This window comes from Xenopus laevis, chromosome 3S (assembly GCF_017654675.1).
Source record: "Xenopus laevis strain J_2021 chromosome 3S, Xenopus_laevis_v10.1, whole genome shotgun sequence".
Classification (NCBI taxonomy): Eukaryota; Metazoa; Chordata; class Amphibia; order Anura; family Pipidae; genus Xenopus; species Xenopus laevis.
In genome coordinates, this window is record NC_054376.1 from 96,361,884 (window position 1) to 96,383,622 (window position 21,739).

General features: G+C 36.3%; 1 pseudogene; it reads right to left on the reverse strand.

Moving 5' to 3' along the window:
* LOC108712383 overlaps positions 1–21,739 on the reverse strand; it is a 613,424-nt pseudogene that overhangs the window by 553,077 nt on the left and 38,608 nt on the right.

Consider the following 21,739-nt stretch of genomic DNA (forward strand, 5'->3'; position numbering starts at 1 on the left):
GGTCTGTTATCAGCAATCTTTCACCAGCTCAGAACTGTAAGAAAATGAAGCTTCTTTAATTCAATGCAATTTTCTGCCTTTTCTCTGATTAGTATCCTAGTTTACTGCTATCCTACATAATCCATTTTCAGTTTTTATTTACAGCATGCCTTAAGTGCAAGTTTATATTTCCGGGGAGCTGCTTAAATCAAAAGTTACCGTGCATCAAACATCATAATCCACCTATTGCCAGAAAGTCACATTCATACACAGCAATATGACAGCACCAACATGGTTAAGGTATTGATTAAACATTGATAATTGTAATGTAACATTTTTGAGAATTATTTTATACTAACACTAATGATACCAGCAGCGTTTCTAAGCTATTTCCTTTGGCATAGAAAAAACACGAAATCTCCTTTAGTCTTATTTATGAATTATTAGATTAAGGCTGCCAAATGAGATCAGTCTGACAACCCAAATGCAGGGTTACGTCATCATATCAGAAGCTTTGGCAAGTTGCAAGCAAATCACTTCTACGGCAACTCCACTGTCCAAGTTCCTACTTACATCATAAAAAGCAATTCAGTTTGTTTGACATGAACAGTCCTTTATAAAGCTGTGTTTGTGCATCTGGCCTACATGGGGCAAAGGGTAAACCTTTTATTGTAGTGTGAAAAGTATGTTGCTATAGATGTGTCCCAGGACATGGAAATCACGTTATTTGGGTTAAAAATAGGAAATATGTCATAGTACAGTATATGCCATAGTTATCTTTTAAAGATTTCTGAACATTTGTGGCTTTTTTTCTGTAATGGTTTACCTAGCAACTAAGTATTTGACTACATAGGTCCACTCAGGCAAAAGGCATTGAGATATCTTACACTTCATTGCATCAGGATTGCTTGTCTGCTCTGTGTAATTGCATCTTAAAGCATTTACCTCAAACAACGTGGAACTAGTTTCTATATTTAATTATATTACATATTCTGTTCAATCAATTAAAATGCGGTATGCCTCTTATTAGATTCCCAGCCGTTAAAGAAGTGCTGCTATTAAGTGAATTTAACAATCCAGCTTGTTTTTTATTTATGATAGTAGAGCAGTTCACCTTCAAGAATCAATCACATGCTATGGCTTGGCATGCACCTTGTACATTTTACTACCTGGAAATGTTGTGGTATTGTAGGTTGTTCTTCCAAGGAAATTACTGCTATTTTACATTGTGTGGAAATTGTGGAAAACACAATGATATGGTTGGGGGAAAAATACCATCAGTGTAGTCTTTATGGACTTCTACTTAAACAAATATGAGAAAACTTCTCAGTAGTAAAATTCAAAGTATATTGTGGGTTGAGATAAAAGTTTTGCCACATTTATGGGCCTTCATTCCCTTAAGTGCCATACTGAATACATTTTTAATAAGTTAATATCTATGCTTACATGATTTCATAGTATTTTTTGGTGAAAGCCATAGTTGTTTCTTCTAATGTTATACTGTACCTATCAAAGACCATGGGGCAGATTTACTAAAGGGCAAAGTGACTAACTCTGGTGAAGATTCGCCAGCGTTACCGTTCTAAGGGACTTTGCTGATTTACTAACGGGCGCAAGTGTCACTTCTCTAACGAAGGAGATAGACTCTAGCGGTGATTCGCACTCTATCACCAGGAGAATTTTCACTCTGGAAAATGGACGTTACTCTGCAAATTCACTAAGATACGGTTTTTACTGAGCGTTACCTCTTTTGCCAGACTTGCCTTTGCCAGCTCAGACCAGGCGAAGTGCACTGAAGTGCATAGAACTTCCTCATTCTTCTGTTACTTACATCTTATTTTTTAGTCCAAAAAATGCTGGCGTCTTTTCCTTTTTCAGAGTGATAGCCTCCTTAAAATTTGTTTTGGGTAACCGGGTTCTCCCATACATTTTCTAACATATGGAACATTAACTATACAGTGGGCTCATATGAAGGGCAATATAACAACTCTATTTTCTTTATTAAGGTTCCCTGGACTTGTGTAATGTAATGTATTTGCTGCAACATATACGTCCATTCCACTTTCAATTTCCCGCTGTATGCAAATTAGCCTGAGCGAAGGCCTTATAACGTTGCCCTAGGCAGAATTGAAGGCTAGAACATCTTCGCTTTGATTTGCTCTCATTGCCGAAGTAACGCTAGCAAAAATTCGCCAGCATTCGGCGCCCTGGACACAACTTTGCATTTTAGTAAATTAGCGTTGTCTGAGCGAATTTTCACCTGGCGAAGTGTTGCTATGGCGGTTAGTAAATTTACCCTCATGACTGCCAATTTTTAGCTAAAGACCTTCATCAAAATGGTGTTAGATATAACTCCTGCTAGACCGATGTTGAATGGGGTTATAAAATAATAAGAGACAGAAAATAAAATAAGGAAGATATTGACAAGCCTGCCTCAGACACTGGCTACTTAGATATGACTAAACCTGCAAGTCAGTAGCACGGTTAGGAAAGTAGGATAGATTTGAATATTGCTGCTGGTCATGGATGCTTTTTAGCCTGACCCATGACAGCAAAAGATGCTTCAACAAGCAAAGGAAAATTCACTATAAACTCTCCATTCTAGTGTCTATAAGCCCCTGTCTCTCAGTTCATCCTCCAAAAATGAGTTACCGTCTCAGCTGTGTGCCTACTAAGAGTCATTATAGTTCAGTATCATTAATAGCAACTATAGCCATTAGACCATGAGTTCAGTACAGCCCCCCTTATCATACACAACAAGCTACTCTTGTTAAACCTACTAGTTTATAATGCTATATAATGTGTGAGCTATAAATATATAGAGAAACATCTTTCTTTTTGTCACTCTCTGATCATAATATTACACAACAAACACCTCCACACCATAAACCTTAATGTATTACAGGAGATTATGTACCTACATTTCTGCATGAACAATTTAGAATTTATTGTGTTAGTCTTTTCTGCTTAATTCTTACAGTATGTCATTTATCTAGCAAGGGTTTTACTATTTTAATAACTTGTCCGTTGCACAAGGTAAATTTATGCGGTAACTACACATTAATCGGGAGACAAATATTGATTTCCATGCTCTAGAGCCATATTTGCACAACTGGTAATTTTCCAGCCAGATCTATTTCTATCTAATTAAATTTGTTTGTGCTAATAAAAAGTTATCTCCCTATTGTAAAAGCATTTGCTGCATTACTATATCATAACTATGCACAGTAAATGTCCCAATACACATCCATAATGTTGTAATTTACAACATTATGCAAACTTTTAAAAAAAAATAGTATGTATAACTAAAAGTTGTTTGTAATAGTTATAGTAAGTAGAGAATGCAAATCCTATTTCATAATAGCGCACAAAAACAAGTTCTAATCTGGGAATAATTAATGGTTTAGGGATAACAAGGCTGAGATTTATTTGGACATGAGATTTCATGGACATGATTATTATTGACAACTTCTAGTCAATTGTGTTCTATTTTTAATTTTAGATCACTATCAGCTGTCCCCTATGAACAACTTTTAAGAATCAGTAGGTAATGGCCAGCAAACAATTTTAGGAATGGATATAACTGGTAACTAAGGGGCTGGTAACTTTCTTAATGTTTTTAGTTGTAGTGGATTTTTTTTGTCATTTCCATCTTTTTCTGATGTTTTCAGAGCTTGCATCTCAGTTGGTTTACGTAGCCAGATACAGTATATTGGGGACAAGTAACAGATATAACATTTGCTCAAGGCCTAGTAACACGTGGAGACTTATTTAGAGGTTTTGGAAACCACAACTAAACTCACAAACTCTAAAACCACAAATGTCATTGAATTTATTAAAAGATTTAAATATAAAAAGTGCAAATGAAAGCACTGAACCATGCCTCAAAAACCTCTAAAAATTCAAGTTGTTCCAAACAATTCCTACTAAAAAAATATAATTTGTATAACTTTTAAGAAATATAGGAAAACCGTGAACTTTTTAAAGATTTGTGGAAAGAAATCGCATTTCCATTGTTAGTAAATGCCCCAAAGCATTAAAGCGATACTGTCATGGTAAAACATGTTTTTTTCAAAATGCATCAGTTAATAGTGCTGCTCCAGCAGAATTCTGCACTGAAATCCATTTCTCAAAAGAGCAAACAGATTTTTTTTGTATTTAATTTTGAAATCTGACATTGGGCTAGACATATTGTCAGTTTCCCAGCTACCCCAATGTGACTTGTGCTCTGATAAACATGTGTCACTCTTTACTGCTGCACTGTAAAGGTGGCCATACACGGAGAGATCCGCTCGTTTGGCTCGTTCGGATCCTAACAAATTGTAACGGGCGGTCGGATCGCGGGACCGAATCAACGAACGGAATTTTTAGTCCCATCCGATTGACTTTCGGCCAGATCTCAATCAGTGAAGCTGCCGACTCGGTCTGTCGGCAGCTTTTATCGGCCCGTGTATGGCCACCTTAAATTGGAGTGATATCACCCGCTCTCTTCCCCCCCTCCCAGCAGCCAAACAAAAGAACAATGGGAAGGTAACCAGATAACAGCTCCCTAACACAAGATAACAGCTGGTAGATCTAAGGGTCTGCACTGCAGATTTGAGAAGATTAGTCACCAGACGACAAATCACCTCTTCTTCGCAGCGACTAATCTCCTCGATCTGCCTTCCCCTGCCTTCCGCTGGTTGAAATGTAAATCGCCTGGGGGCAGGAACACGGAGCGCTTCGTTTTCCGAAGTCGCCCAAAGTTTCCTCATGAGGTGGTTACGGGCGACTTCGGAAAACTAAGGGCTTTGTGTCCCTGCCCCCAGGCGATTTTACTTTTAGCCGGTGGAAGGCAGGGGAAGCCAGATCGGGGAGCCACGAAGAAGAAGAGATTTGTTGCCTGACAACTTATCTCCCAGAATCTGCCCGTGTGGCCAGACCCTAAGAACAGCACTCAATAGTAAAAAGCCAAGTCCCACGGAGACACCTTCAGTTAAATTGAGTTGGAGAAACAACAGCCTGCTAGAAAGCAGTTCCATCCTAAAGTCCTGGCTCTTTCTGAAAGCACATGAACAGGCAAAATGACCCGAGATGCACCTACACACCAATATTAACAATTTAAAAAATACACTTGCTGGTTCAGGAATGAAATTTTATATTGTAGATTGAATTCTTTGCAATGTAAACAGTGTCATTTAGAAATAAAAACGACATCATAAAAAAACATGACAGAATCCCTTTAAATTAGCAGGTGGCTTTTAATCATCTTATGTTTGAAACAAAACACATAATTTCATTTAGTTGTGATAGATTACTGAAGCAGAAGCAAACTTAGGATCCATTATTATATTACATGTGATATTGATATATATCACAGTGATGGAGTGTTTTCTATTGTATTAATGCAGTTAGCTCTGTAACATTCCTATCATTGCTTTAGGGAGTGACAGATATTAAGCAGAATCTGTGTTACATTTTACCCCTAATTCCTCAAATGCTCACTAACGTGTTTGGCACTCTACATATAGTAGTAGGAGAATGCCTTTTCTCTGGTTTATTGGTTTACTGTAAATCTTTCCCAGCTACCAACTTCATAATACATGGCACTGAACTCAATCCAAGAAGGAAAACAGAACTGCCTATGTGGTTCCAGGAATAATAGTGTGTCTTTAACAGCAAGGAACATATTTATGCCTGACTACATTTCCAGTTGGTTACTTGATATCTCTGAATGGCAGTCAGAAGATGAATACATTCTTCTGCTATCCCACAAAAAAACATCTTGTTAATTCTAAAGTTTTCACTCTTTCATTGTCTGGATATTGTTTCCAGGGATTAAAGAAATGCTGTTCAAAGTGAATAACAACAATGTGGCTGCTGTTTCATAGGCACTGCCGAATGTACGAGAAAACACACATAATCCATGCAAAATAATGAACTGAAAAAAGACATCCTGAAAAAGCCCGGTTACTGTTTCAGGACAGATAGAATAATACATCCATTCAGGTGTGTTTACAATGAATAAATCCAGTATCAGAGATATCCAGTTATATTCTGCAGATACTGTTACTAAAGGAAGCATCATGATTTCAGAATAAACAGAGCGGGGGTTATTTATAAACACAGGGCAAATGTGCACCTGGGCAGTAACCCATGGCAACCAATCAGATGATTGCCTCGAGTGTTCAACCTGCAGCTGGCTGAAAAAAACGAATCACTGATTGGTTGCTATGGGTTACTGTCCAGGTGCAAATTTGCCCATTGTTTATAGATGAGCCTCAGTGAGTTCCCAAAGGTGCCATTTTAGAGTAGCTTAATACATAGGTTTTAAGACCTACGATTATGGCCAACATAGAAAAGGTAGGTAATGGGTGGTGTCAGGCCAAGAAGACATAAAGGAGCACTCGAGATTCAGTGTTATGGCAAGATAAGATGTATGATAACTAAAAATATGGGGTCATATAAGAAATAGTGCCCTGGAAAGAAAGTAGCTGTATGGAAATCAATGTTCACTGCTGTGCCAGTATGCTGTCTATCTATCTGCCTAACCTCCAAGCCAGATAACCAGGTGTCATTAGTAATTAAATGTGTTGTATCTGCTGAGCCAAGGTGGAACATTATAGTATTTACCAATGATATGTATTGTAATTGTAAAGAATAAGCCTTCAGTGTTAGAGATATAAATGTTGCATACATGTTTAACTTAAGCAGTTGGAAAATGTACAAACAATCATATTTTTGGGGGAAGCTTTTCAAATTCCATTTAACATAAGATACTTTAGACGGTGAAAGATTTGCATTCATTATCCCGTGCTAAGAAAATGTTGATACAAATCTGAGAAGGACAGAACATGTTTTGCTGAATAATTAAACTGCACATTTCAGCATTCTTATCCCTTTAAGCATACACAAGATATAATGAATACCCTTCTGTTCTGACTGAATATGTATTTCATTTAAATTGGAAGCTCAGCTGTTAAGTAGACTTCAGCTGCTAAATTTTTAAATTTGAGGAAAAGTTTAGCAGTAGGGAAAAGCTGAGACAAATATTTGACAATGTTTACAATGGGTGCCACAGCACCTTCTCACTCCGCTTCTGATATTTCATATAAACATTTCCAAATTATACAATATTGCTTGGTAATTATAGTTTATATATTTTCACTGAGTGCTAATTCTGTTTCTAAAATATTTTGTTCTCATATGGAAATACAAGATATGAAAGAGAGAAATCAAAGAACATAGTTTAATGTTGCAGGTCTGTTAGCCCTAGGTGTAAAGGTCAGTAAACAACTTTGTGGCTTGGCAATAAACAAATTCTAGTCTAAAATATAACTGAAAACTCTCTAAATCAGAATAGTTCAGACAACCTTAAAAAAACTAATTTAGCATGCTCAAGTCAAAACAAACCTCATAAACAAAAATAATCTTATAACCACTCAATATCAGAGGGCAAATGAATATTTATTTGTACCTGTTATTTGTTTTTTTGCTATATTACTTAATAGTCACAGGTAGAATTGAGACAAAAATTCTAGCATTTGCATTCTGTCTTAGGAGTCAGATGTGTGAAAGAAGAAGTCAGGAGTGCCAAAATCTACATCTAAAATGTAAACACTGCATTTATCTTTTATAAGTGGTAATGCAACAAATAAAAAAGATGATGTCATTCCAATATTTAAAAAGGGATTACGATCTCAGCCTGGCAATTATAGGCCAGTAAGTTTGACATTTGTGGTGGGCAAATTATTTGAAAGCTTGTTAAGGGATCACATTCAAAATTTTGTCCTAGTGAATGACATTATGAGCAGCAATCAGCATGGCTTTATGAAGGATAGGTCATGTCAGACTAATTTGATTGCTTTTTATGACGAGGTAAGCAAGATGCTGGACAGTGGGGGGCAGTAGATGTGATCTATTTGGATTTTGCCAAAGTGTTTGATACCATGCCCCACAAACGACTGCTTTCTAAACTAAGGTCTGTTGGACTTAATGAAGTTGTTTGCACATGGATAGGAAACTGGCTACAGGATCGGGTACAGAGGGTGGTTGTTAATGGTACAACTTACACTACTTAGAGTAAGGTTCTTAATGGGGTCCCTCAGGGCTCGGTATTGGGTCCACTTGTTTATTAATGACTTAGGGGAGGGTGTTGTAAGTAATGTATCAGTGTTTGCAGATGACACAAAACTATCCACCCAGTAAATTCTATCCAGGATGTGGCATATTTGCAACAGAATCTTGACAAACTGGCAATCTGGGCAGCTAAGTGGCAAATGAGATTCAATGTAGATAAATGTAAAGTCATGCACCTGGGATGTAAAAATATCCAAGCCACTTATACCCTTAATGGGACTGCACTAGGCAAATCCATTATGGAAAAGGACCTTGGAGTCCTTGTAGATGATAAACTTGGCTGTAACAAGCAATGCCAGTCAGCAGAATCAATGGCAAATAAGGTCTTGAGCTGTATTAAAAGGGGCATTGATTCACGGTAGGAAGCGGTCATTCTTCCACTTTACAGAGCACTGGTAAGGCCCCATCTAGAATATGCCGTACAATTTTGGTCTCCATCACTCAAACAGGACATTATTGTATTAGAGAGGGTACAAAGAAGGGCAACTAAGCTGGTAAAAGGTATGGAAATTCTTAACTATGAAGAAAGATGGTCGAATTGGGGATGTTCACGCTGGAGAAGCGGTGTTTAAGGGGTGATACGATAACTATGTATAAATATATAAGGGGATCATATAATAATCTCTCTAATGCTCTATTTATGGACTTGTGTCTTTTTTTTAACCTAACTTGTTACTATGATAAATTATGTCCTATCGCTAGCATGGTTAGGGTCTTTTGGGACCCCAGCAGTAATTGAGACTGCTCATGAGCACTGAGTCTATAGAACAGTTTTTAAACACATTATACTATATTCACCCCAGCAGGGTAAGGATGGCCTTATTTCAATGTTCATCTTACTGCAAAGGAAATATCATTGGGTGCACAAACCTAAATAATTATGTACATGAACACTAGGGACATCAAATGTTTGGGTAGTGGAGTACAGGAAAGGCAAATAGGAAAATTATATACTCTAGGAAATAACACCTTAAAGGGTTTATACTGTATTTTGGTTGGTCTATATAACTTTTAAGGAGCTTTAGGAATGTCAAACATGTTGTGGGAAGGGTTTAAAAAAACAGCAAAAGAAGATCAAATAGGGTGGTATTTAAAGGAGGTAGTAGCAATTGTAAACAATCTGAGGGTACACAAGTAATCAACATTCCAAAAAGACAAAACATCTCAACAATCCCAATGGAACGTGAGCAGATGACAATTATGGTAGAAGGCGATATAAAAAGTAGATATTATATTAATTTATTCAAGATTGAAGTAATGTTGCAGTGTGGGGATGGAGAAGAGGGAACTATCAAATAATAAGTACTGAACCTATGCAGTATAGGATCAGAATAACAATGCTTTTGACAGTGATGGCAAGGATGAAGACATGTGAGGGTCAGAGACAATTCATTTGTATTAATGCAATTGGCTTGAGATGATGGTAAATAATAATCAAGCAGACTAGTCCTTCTGTGATGTACATTATGCACATGTATATCAATAATTCTAGACATTACTAGGGCATACAACATTTTAAGTTGATTGGTACTGGCAGGATGGTATGGTATGGTATGGTATGGGGATGGTAATTTAGACAAAAAAAATCGAAATATGGGATGTTATCAGATGTCACAGTCCTTTGTAACTATATCATAGATAATTAATATACTAATATGGGAATCAATGCCAAAATGTCTTCATAAATATTACAATGCATCATTTCCTAATTTAGAATGGTCAATCTATCTTAAATAACTTTTATCCCAAATTGCTAGTGTTGAGCAAATCTGATATCCCAAAACTGCGATAATTTTGCAAAATGATTAAAGTCAGTGGGTGTTTTTTTTCACTATGCCCGTGTAACTTTTTCAGCGAACAATACATTGGAGTCTATAGGCTTTTTTTGGGGGGGAGATACTTGGTGAAAAATTTTGATCATCCCTAGCTGTGATTTTTTTTTCTCTACATTTCAATATGTACATGTAAAGATACTTTTACAAACTCGAGGGATTAGAACTAAACAATTTGTTTTTCTTTTTTTGTCTACATATCTTGTGCTAATCCTTGCTATAATTCCCTCTTCAGGTTTTTCAAGATTCAGTTTTGTTGAGACACCAGGTTACTTTTAGTTGAATATTGCTTACACCTCTATAACATTTTTATTCTTTCCCGTTTAAAAAGTATACAGTTTATAAAAATAAAATAAAAAAGTGTACAATATTAAAAACAAGTTAGCACGACATATTATAATTATGGTACCTATTGTTTATTTTAAACTTCTTTGTATTTTTCCTCAATTAGTTTTTTTCAAAATCCATTTGACCTAGGCTACATCCAACTGATATCTCTCTCCTGTTGTATAAATATTGGTTGCTGCTCTAGGTGGTTTGGAATTTTAAATAAAAGTTCTGCGGAAAGACGTGCAGGATAAAATTGTTTGACCTGACCTCAGTGACTTTACTGCTACTACTGAGGACAGAAGAGAGAGAATTAAGATCAGCTCATGAGTATCATTTAAGCCCTCAGGCAAATATGAATGACACATACAGAGAGATTAAGCAAAAAAACTATGGGCAATATAAAGTAAAATCTATAGCAGAAACCAAAAAAGTATTATGTCCAATATAAACAGTTTATAACAGGCTAAAACAGAAATGTCACAGACATATAAAGATTAATAATAAATAATAATACTGTTATGATAAAGAAAAGTGAGAAGAGAGGCTAAAATAAGAAGCAGATTGTTGGGAGCATGAAGGAGTGTATTATAAGCTCAAAGCTAAAATAGAAAGGAGGGTCTTTAATGTTTGAATTCATTGCCTTAAATTGGCAGGTTGGTATTCTGAATTGAATTTGATGAAGTTTGCAGTTGGTATATTAGATTGATTGCAAGTAATATGCTGAGGTAATCAATGTGGGAAATAATATGAGGCTGAATGAGGTAGGTGTGTATTGAGAAAATTGTGCATGGATGAAAGTACCAGGATTTGGAAGGAGTTTGGCTGTTGGGTAAAAAAGACAGATGGGAGTCAAAATAACTCCTAGACAGGAGGTGCGCTGACCTCAAAAAAACCTTCACTTGATCCCAGCTCTCTCATTAACCATCTTCAGGTTTCCCTTCTTCCATTCGCATCCAAATTACTGGAAAGGCTTGTTTACAAATGCTTGATCCAGCATCTCACTCACAACTCCCTTCCCGACCCCCTGCAATCGGGCTTCTGCCCAACACACTCAACTGAAATTGCACTCACCAAAGTAACCGATGATCTTCTATTGGCAAAGTCTAACGGTCACTATTCCATATTCGTCCATCTAGATATCTCTGCAGCCTTTGACACAGTTGACCACTCACTCCTCATAGACATTCTATACTCAGCTAGCATTTGTGATACTGCTCTTTCATGATTTACATTTTATCTGTCCTTTAAAGTTGCCTTCTACTACGTTCCCTCTCTCTAACAGAGTTCCCCAAGGCTCTGTTCTAGGCCCTCTGCTTTTCTCACTCTAGGAAAATTTCTAGTAATTTGGACTTCAGTATCACCTTTATGCAGATGTCACCCAACTCTACTTGTCTACTCCTGACCTCTCTCCTTCTGTCCTTCCCAAGTTACAGACTGCCTCTCTTCCTGGACGTCACAGCACCACCTGAAATGGAATCTTTCAAAAACAGAACTCATTATATTTCCTCCAAGATCATGTCCCTTTCGATATCAGTCACAGTACACACTACTTTTCATTTGACCACACAGGCATGCTGCCTAGGAGTTATCCTAGACTCACATTTGTCTTTTTTACCACACATCTAAACACTTGCAAAATCTTGTCATATTCAACTGTACAACATTGCCCAAATATGGCCATATCTCAGTTCAGAATCAACCAAAACACTTATTCAGTCTCTTATCATCTCCCGCCTTGATTACTGCAACCTACTCCTCACAGCTATTCAAACCAGTCACTTTTCACAACTAGTGATGGACGAATTTGTTCCGTTTTGCTTCACCACAAATTTTGCAAATTTCCAGTAAAAATTCACAAAACTGACAAAAAATTTATGAAACGCTGATTTTGACGCTGGTGACAATTCGCTGACCTCAAAATGGGTGCCAGCGTCAACATATTTCGACGGCGGCGAAGAGAAACTGCAAATTGTCAAGTTTATTCGCAGGTGGCAACACAGGCAAAATCGCGCCTGGCCCATCACTATTCACAACTCCAATCTGATCTAAATGCAGCTAGACTCATTCATCTATCTAACCGCTCAACATAAGCTGCTCGCATATGCATGTCCCTTCACTGGCTCCCAATCTCCTCTAGAATCAAATTCAAATTACTAACACTCAGATTCAAGGCCCTTAAAGGACCAGGAAATTGCAGAGGCGCTGGAAGAAGACCCGAAGATTACCAAAGAGCCAGAAGATGGCGCCCATGAGCACCGCTGCGCTGAATCTGCAAAGGGAGGTAAGTAAAGATTTAGGGGCATTTACTGAAGGTAACAGCTAGGCTGGGGGGAGCAGGGAGGGGGTCAATGTAGGGGGTAGGGGTTTTTATAATTAAGGGTTTGGTTCTCCTTTAAAGTGTTAAAATAAGATTTGTATAAACACACCCTAACCTCAGGTTTTATTAGCCTTTGAGACTGGGAGGAGCTCATTATACATTGAATCATAGATATTTCTTAATTAAAACAATATGCACGTCCAGCACAAGCACTATTCATTGAACATATGCTGATAACATGTAAATCAACCCTTCATGAGAAATATTAAACCATGCATCATAAAAGAACTAAGGCCTGAACCATTGTTGTGTGATCCATGACCTGTGCTGTTGTACTTCATTCAGCTGAAGCTCTGTTTTATATGACACAAATATGGATATTCCAGCAGTAGGTTAGTGTTGCCTAATACTAGGGTGCAAATACAACACTATCATGAATATAGAAGATGCAAATCTCCAGAATCAGGCACACAAATGACAACATACAATGAAAATCATCTGGCATAGAAATATATTCAAACTGAAATTTGTTGTATAAAAAACACCAGGAATGTAGGTTCATTTTGTTTAAGATTTCCCTTTTTTTACATATAGTAAAATGTTTCATTTTTAGTGTAAGCATGTCACTCCAGTAACAGAGTATATGTAACTGTCTGTTAGGGATGACAGGTTTTATTCTTTAGTGTTCATTAAGCAAAACTTCTTTATTAGGAAGCTAGATTTCTGCCTTGTCAATAACAAATTGCAGCTTATACATAACACATTTCCAGTGATCCGCTTCAGTGACACTGAAATATTGGGCAGTATTAAATGTATTTATTTGAATAGCAGCATACTGAAAATGCTGTCTGCAGAAACCACAGTGAAAAATATTTCTGATGGACTGAGTGACAGCGCAATATTATTTTTCAACCACGTCTATGTTTTCCACAGCTGTCACTTTTTTTTTTTTAATTTTAATCAAAATAGGAAGGCATACTGCAGGTCGTTCATATAAATACCACCAGTGAGTTTGCACTGGAAGCTGACAGGCATCTCCTTACTCTCTGCAGGGTTCTGTGCATTTTTTTTGTGCAATAAAATTCAGCAGTTGAGAAGTTCTGAAGATATTGTATTAAAATCCTTCAATAAACTTTTTTTTTTCCATCTTTCCTTTTAGAACAGCACACACTGAACTAATGCTGAGGACTGCTAAAGATAGGGAAGATTTATGAGTTTAATTTATGATTTCTCCTCCGACGGCTTTGAATTCTAACATCTTTATACTCATACAGCAATCTTTTCTAGCACTCCTCAGCTCACAATTATTTGTGTCTGCAAATATTGCTTGAGTCATTAGCTGCATCCATTATGGTTGAGTCCTATCCTATTATCTGGCACACAGAAGAAAATGCATGTTATTATGAGATGATACATAAGTAAGACAAGTGAGAAGACAGATGTAGGAAATACACCATGTACGTGGGGGGAAAATACCAAACACTCTAAATGACTTTTTTTTCCCTTAAAATCTCCATACAGTTTTGTTGATCTGAGCAGAAAATAACTGTAAGGTTGCCTAAAAATGTAACAGACTGCACATTAAGTAATATAATTAATAAAATTGATTGCAATCTGGTTGTTAGCAGCAAATAAAATGACAAAGACAAGAATTATGATTTGCGTGCTGCTCATCTGGCTTTTTTTATACTTTAAGTACAATCTGTTCGTCTGGATGCGTTTGGAAACAATATTTTATAAATATTTTCCAAAAACGCCATTTGTTCCTGCATTGCACCTTTTCTACTGCTCTGCAGTGTCATTCAAATATCTTAGTGAAAAATTAGAGGAAATTCAGTTAGATGCACAGGGCCTCACATGCTGTACTAACTACAAGCACATCTTTTGCTGCTAATAGACATTTTTATGCATTTCTTTCCCATAATCCTGCATCTGCTATAACATTTGCTGGCTTGGACACAGTATATATGAAACAGGCATTACATTCATTGTCATATATGTTCCAGAGTAATATACATGAAATTGCCACTGTATCTATTTTGATATATGTTCTTTGAGCATTATGCCTGATATATGTTATGGATCATTATATATGAAATGGGCTACACATTTATCATGACATATGTTCTGGGGGCACATTTATCAAGGGTCGAATATCGAGTGTTAATTAACCCTCGAATTCAACCCTCGAAGTTAAATCCTTTGAATTCGAATTTCAAATTCAAAGGATTTAGCGCAAATACTTTGATCAAAGTAAAAATCGTTCGATCGAATGATTTGAACGATTTTAAGCTATCGATCAAAGGATTTTTCTTCAATCAATAAAAAGTTAGACAGCTTATGGGGAAGGTCCATTGGTGCTCGGTAGGTTTAAAGTGCCAAAGTATGTAGTCAAAGTTTTTTTTTAAAGAGACAGTACTTTGACTATCGAATGGTCGAATAGTCAAACGATTTTTAGTTTGAATCGTTCGAATTGAAGTCGAAGGTCGTAGTAGCCTATTTGATAGTCGAAGAACCCAAAAAAATACTTTGAAATTCAAAGTTTTTTTCATTCGAATCCTTCACTCGAGCTTAGTAAATGTGCCCCCTAGTGTAATATGTAAGAAATTCTAACATTAGTCTTGATCCTGGTTATTTATCAATTGTACTCAAGAATATGTCTAAAGACAACCATAAAGCTACTTGAGAATTCTTGAGTAGTGATGAGTGGCATTTTCAGCAGGTATGGTGTTGTGGTGAAATTCCATGCTTTGGCATCAGTGAAAATGTTCAAAAAGCTCAGTAAAAATGTTACCATGTGAAAAAAAAAAACGTATTGAAAAAAACCTGGAATTATGCATGAAAGAAAATACATGTCAAATTCCCCTTCTACATCAACCAATGGAATTTGAGCCCGCCCAGTGTCTATATAAAGAGGTGCACAGTCTGCCATTGCTCAGTGCATTGTAGGTAATGGTTAGAGCAGGATCTAGGAACATTTATGATTTTGAGTTAAAGTAGGTGTTGGTTATTCAGTGTCCCACTCAATGCAAGTGGAACCTGTGGACTTCAGTTTACTATTTTAACGCTTCTACTTGCCTACCCATTGTGAGACCCCAAAGCCCTTGTTGGGGTGGAAACTAGTAGTTAATTGTTGGTCAGCAGAATATTTGCTGTCAGTAAAATACTATTGCAAATTTTTCTATTAAAGGAAAACCATACCCCAAAAATTAATACTTGAGTAACAGATAGTTTATATCAAATTAAGTGGCATATTAAAGAATCTTATCAAACTGGAATATACTGTATATTTAAGTAAATATTGCCCTTTTACATCTCTTGCCTTGATGGTCTGTGTGCTGCCTCAGAGATCACGTGACCAGAAATACTGCAGCTCTAACTGTAACAGGAAGAAGTGGCTCATGTGACCTAACATGTAAGGTTTGTCTGGTATGTTTGTATGCACCGTGAATCGTAGGATCCAAGGGGCGGCCCTTATTTTTTAAAATGGCAATTTTCTATTTATGATTACCGAAAGGCACATACTGATAAAAATGTATATTATTATGAAAATGGTTTGTTTACATGAAGCAGGGTTTTACACATGAGCAGTTTTATGCGATGTATATTTATAGAGACCTACATTGTGTGAGGGTTATAGTTTTCCTTTAAGAACTGTTGAAGCACAGTGGAGCTCCTCTAACAAGGTAGAGCAATATATGTGCTCTAGCAGAATTTAAAACATTTAGAACTAAAAATGCTAAATATATAAAACTCACAAACCAGGGAAACATCATTTTTAGTCAAGGTCTAACTTTTTGATGTATCTGCTAGAGGACTGCAAGTTAGGCTAGGCAGGCATCACTACTCTACAGGGGCAGGGACTCTTCATACTATTTGGTACTAATTCTGTGTAAAGCACTCAACACATGAATACCATCATACCAGATCATCAACATCAAGCACATCATAATACAGGTCTGGGCTCTAGAATGCTTGGGGCGTTCTGTGTGATTTTGGGTATATCTGTGTCTGTATGTGTTTAATTGGCTGTGTGTCCCACACTCCCAGTGAGGATAATGCCCCTATACCTGTGTTAATGCTGTCATGTGTTCTGTTATCCTATCATATGTTATCTCATATGAAACAGGCTACTACCACATTTATCACAAGTGATGCATTGTAGAATAATACACATTAAATTGCAACATATGAATGTATGAATTGGGAGCATTCTATATGAAATGGGTGCTAAATTATCATGCTATATGTTCTGAGATAATATGCGAATGCCGTAACCTCTCTTTTACATACTGTATATAAATATACATGGAACTAGCCCTGTATATATCTGGCCATATCTTCTGGTTGTAAGAGATGTAGATTGACACGTATATTTCAATGTGCCCTCTGCTTATCAGCACCTTCCTTCCCTCAGCCTATTGACAGAAAATGAATATGAATGCAAAATATGTTTTAATATTTTAAATATAGTTTGAATGCGAATACAGAAAAATACTATATATATATCAAGCATTGGTTAAGGCTAGAAGCCGAGTTTCAACACAACAAACAGAGATAAGTAACAAGAGTCCGTTGATCTTATCAACAGTTTATAACAATGTCTCATCCTCCATCAACAATGCCCTTAGAGCCAATTAGAAAATTATACAAGCGGATGAAGTATTGGGTCAAGTGTGCCCAGATCCACCTATGGTGGGCTATAGGAGGGGCCAGAACCTTTGTGACCTATTGGTGTTGGGAGACCCTATACACTGTTATAAAGAACAAAGTTTGATCACTTCATGGTTACCCACGAATAAACCTGGATGCTATAAGTGTCCAACATGTTTGTCCTGTAGATATATGACACCAGGCAATAGCTTTGTACATCCCCACTCAGGCCATCGATATAAAATACGCCACCATATTACTTGCACGACCACATACGTTATATATTTAATCACCTGTCCTTGCGGATTATCTTATGTGGGAAAAACTGATTTGATGTTGAGATTGCGAATTGATGCTCATAGGTCAGCCATTAATGTAGCTTATAGAGATAAGAAAACCACTAAACATGCTAAACATTTTTTGGAGGTGGGGCACCATTTAGCTACTTTTAAATATATGGCAATTGATCATGTTCCGATGCCTGGGAGAGGAGGTGACAGATCCCGAAAATTATGACAAAGTGAAGCTTTTTGGATCATAATACTGGATACATTGTCCCCAAGAGGAATGAATGAATACTGTTCCTTTAGCTGTTTTTTGGATAAGCGATAAAAATGTGGGTGTTGCTCTGTGTACATAGCTATATACATTTATATCTAATATTACTTGCCCCACTTGCTACAAATGTTTTCATTTGCTGTGGCTATATAATTAGCTTTACTGAGTATTTTATTAACTGACTAACTAATTTAGGAACACACTTGTTGGTGATGTCATGAATTAGGTGGAGCTTATTTGGTTTTAAAACTGTGTAACTGTGTCAGTTTAATTATGGTGATGCATTTTGACAAAGGCTCCAGACCATGAGCCGAAACGTTAATGCTTTGATTCGCTGAATAAAATTTAAATCAAGTGATTAACTGGAGTGCGTGAGACCACGGCTTTCTTTCTTTTTCTTTCATATATTATATATATATATATATATATATATATATATATATTATAATGTTTATATATAATGTATATTTTATATAGAAATATATTATAATGTTTATATATAATGTATATTTTATATAGAAATATATTATAATGTTTTTTTTTTTTAGGGTGTTTCTCTTTATATGGCAATATAGCATCAAAATATAGCAGTCTCTCATATATGAAAATGTAGTTGAGTGCCCCAGGGCCTCTCCCAGACTCTGGTCAGCACCATGTTACTCACAGTTCCAAGTCAACTTCACTGCTGCATTTTCATCATAACACTCAGTCTCTCTTCAGGCACTGTCACCAGTCTCTTGGCACTTGCTTTCTCTCAAACTCAGGCACTCTCGCTTTTGTTCCCAGAGCAGTAACACTCAGGACAGTGTCTCTTCCAGACATCCAGGAAAGAGCCCATAGGTATGGAGCACACCCCTTTACCTGCAGTAGCAGCTCTGCTCTCAGCTGCCATCTAATTACTTGATCGGGAGGGAATATTAACCCTATCTGGAGTATATATATATATATATATATATATATATATATATATATATATATATATATATAATTATATTTATATTTACTCTTACCATTTCCAGTCACACTTGCAGAATTTCTTTTTTCTGTTGATCCAAATTATGGCAAAAACCCCTTGTTCAGAAAACCCCAGGTCCTGAACATTCTGGATAACGGGCCTATAGTGTACCTATATTAGCCATGAAATTGACCATGCTATGATCCTAAATTAATGTTGCACCACTAAATGCTGTTAGCTTGGCTTATAAACCTGCTAATGGTATGATCTGTGTTGCACATTCAACAGTCATTTATATGAAGTGCTTCACCTTGCTCAAAGAACTGCTTGGTTGGCTCACAAACCTACAATTAGTTTGAACTGTGTTAAACTTGTAATAGTCATTCCTCTTAACTGATTCACTTTCTCATATCAAAAACTGTTAATCTGCACATACTGTACTTTTTCAGGGACTGTGTGTTATGTCATACAGTTGATAAATGTTCCAAAGCCTATTGTAACACACTTAGGAGTGTCCTACATTACTTAACAGTTCTGTTGTTAAATGCAACATGAACACTCTACCATAAACTGTGCCCTCACCTAACCTTATGTACTATAGATTTCAAATCTGGCTATCCACCTAGTAAGAAGTGTGACAATAAATCATTAATTTCTGTTTCAGCATATTAATTCTGTCTGGTCTGAGGCACAAGAACAAAAATACGCCTGTCAATTATAGTCATGTCATTGGACTGTCTTTGCATCATTGTGGTATGTCCCTAACAGCTGCTATGATGGCATTATGGGGCAAATTAAAGGACATATTTTCACCTTGGAAGGCTCCGCCACACTTCACACATTTTCATCAGATGTTAATTTGCAGTGCATACGCTTATTTATCAAAATGCAAAGTTATGTCTTGGCAGATGAATGCTGACAAAGTTTCGCCATCGCAAATTCATCAGCGCCGGCATTTCTCAGCAAACTTTCGCTAGCATTACATTTTTACTAGTGAAACTTCGTTAACACACTTCATCTGAGTTTAGCGCTTTTGCTAGCGGATTGTTCTCTACGCCTTTTATTAAATTAGCAATGTCCCTGCAAATTGCCATTTGTTGAATTTTCACTAGCGCTGCCCACTTTGCCCTTTAGTAAATCTCTGTATTGTTTGTAGGGTAGGCACTCAAAGAGTAATCCTTCAGGCAGTAGTAGTAAAAAAGGTCTTTATTGAAGTTTGGATTACAGCCTTAAGCATTTTGTGTTCTCACAACACTTAATCATAGGCTACCAGTAAACCTGCCCCTATGTGTCCCCTGCAGACTGATCGAAATGTCCATATCAGAGGTTCTAGTGAGTCTCTGTGTTAACTGGCTCTACTACTTTTTAACGGAACATTCCATACATACTGAGTTCTATTGCGTATAGTCATAGGGAGTTTATTACTAAAACTCAAATTTTTCTGGTTGAGGTTTTAAAGGGGAAAACGTGACTTTTCCTAGATTTATTATACCCCGAGGCTGCTAAAAGTCTGAATCCAAAAATACGTTATCTCAAACCTCCCAAGGTCATGTAGAAGTTAATGGCAAATGTCCCTTTTACTATTGGAAGATATGATCTGGGCTGGGTTTCACATGGCAATCCGAAAAATGTTGGTTTTTGGCTAATAATCCGAAAAATGTGTATGTTTCGAACTTTTTCAGGATTTTATCAAATCTTTTCCCACAAAGTTATTTTATTGATAAATAAGGTAAAATTGTGGCTGGGAGTTTGGTCAAATTTAATTAAATAATGAGAAAATTGTGAGTTTTAGTAAATAACCCCCTTAGTGTACACTGGGCCTTTAAAATGAACTTGCATATAATCTGTTTACATTGGAAGTGTGATTTATAATCCATATCCTGTAATTTTGCATTTTTGCAAGATGTATGTGTTGTTTTTTAATTATCCAGCTTGTAGTCCATAAGACTCTTTTTCTTTCTTTTTTTTTTTTTTAATGTCTAAAGCTCAGTGTGGGGATTTTAATAGATGTGTTTTAATGAAATAAAAATCAAGGTTAATATTGAGAAAATGAGGTTGCGGGATTAACAGTATGAAACAATATTATACTGGCATCATATAGCACAGTGCCTCTAATTAGAATCCATGGCAGTGCACTGCATGAGTAACTGATTTTTTATCCTTCATATCACATTACCCACACAATATAATTCAACACTTTGTTTTAATTTCAATGTAGAACGAGTTATTGACAGATCCTTCACAGCACAGTGTGTTTATTTCATTGCATTTTCAGAATGTTGGCTATAAAATATCTGCAGGGGGATTTTTTTTTTAAATGTCTACATTGTATACAACAGTTGGAGGGCCAAAAAATGTGCTTTATTCTTACCTATGCAAAATACCGTACTAAGAAATTTTAATAAAATGGTACAAAAAAAGATGATGTGTTCCATTCAATCAACTGGCTTTCAGATTTTTTTTTTTTTTTTAAAAAAAAGCAATGATGAAAAGTTCTTTTATATGATTCAGTTACAAATATATGGGGGGCCTTCTTCACAGGTATTTATATTTAATTAAATATAGTTTACGACAATAGGGCTTTTATATGTGTATGTGTTTTTAGAGGAATTTAGATGTCTGTGTTAATAAATGGATTGCTCTCCTTTATCTGAATACCAATTATAATTTTAATACTGATACTGATCTAGAACAGGTATAGGTCCATTATCTAAAAACCTGTTATCCAGAAAGCTCCAAATTACGGAAAGTCCATCTCCCTTAGAGTCCATTTTATCCAGATAATTCACACCTTTATCTCTGTAATAATAAAACAGTACGATGTACTTGATCCAAAATAAAATATAATGAAACCTTTATGGAGGCAAAACCAGCCTATTGGGTTTATTTAATGCCTGCATGATTTATTTAGGGGGTTATTTATTAAAGTCCAAATGGTAAAAACTCAAAAAATGTTAGTTTTTTTAATTTAAAATCCAAATTTTTAGTGGGATAAAA